Here is a 451-nt window from a genome sequence, read left to right on the forward strand (position 1 = left end):
TACCAATAAAGACTAATATATTATAATACAGTAGCTGTCACGTAATTTATAACGAATTTACAGTGTAGAAAGAACCTGCTACTCGCGCAGCGCGCGCCAGCGCACGCCTCACGTAAACTGCACGCATGTAAAATAATTGAAAATAATAGATTCTAATCCATGGATTTTGCATGGACTTAAAGGACGGTGCCTAAAGTGGGATTATAGGCGAGGGGAAAGGCTCCGAAGGGCATGAAGGGAAAACAGCTCTGTTTGATTGAGCCACGGTCGTATATACAACGTATACAACTAGAGAGAAACTGAGAGCGCTCACTTCTTTGTTCTCAAGTGAAACCGCAATGAAAGTGCTGCACCTTGCGATCAACTCGGGATTTCGGGAAAGGGGTCCACTGTAGTATATTCCAGAACCTTTTTGCAGAGATCTGCCCTGTTCGGTTCCACCGTAGCAGAG

At 44.6% G+C, this 451-nt stretch overlaps 1 protein-coding gene across 1 annotated transcript in view; it reads right to left on the bottom strand.

The window, feature by feature from the left end:
- Positions 1-437, bottom strand: part of LOC113464706 (uncharacterized) — a 7736-nt gene extending 7299 nt beyond the window's left edge. Inside the window, exon 1 of the transcript XR_003389561.1 lies at positions 4-437. The gene's annotated coding sequence lies outside the window, so the exon portion shown is untranslated. The remainder of the gene's footprint in view (positions 1-3) is intronic.
- Between the last annotated feature and the right edge of the window lie 14 nt (positions 438-451).

The sequence above is a fragment of the Ceratina calcarata genome, unplaced genomic scaffold, assembly GCF_001652005.2.
Source record: "Ceratina calcarata isolate Rehan_Ccalc_2016 unplaced genomic scaffold, ASM165200v1 scaffold486.2, whole genome shotgun sequence".
NCBI lineage: Eukaryota > Metazoa > Arthropoda > Insecta > Hymenoptera > Apidae > Ceratina > Ceratina calcarata.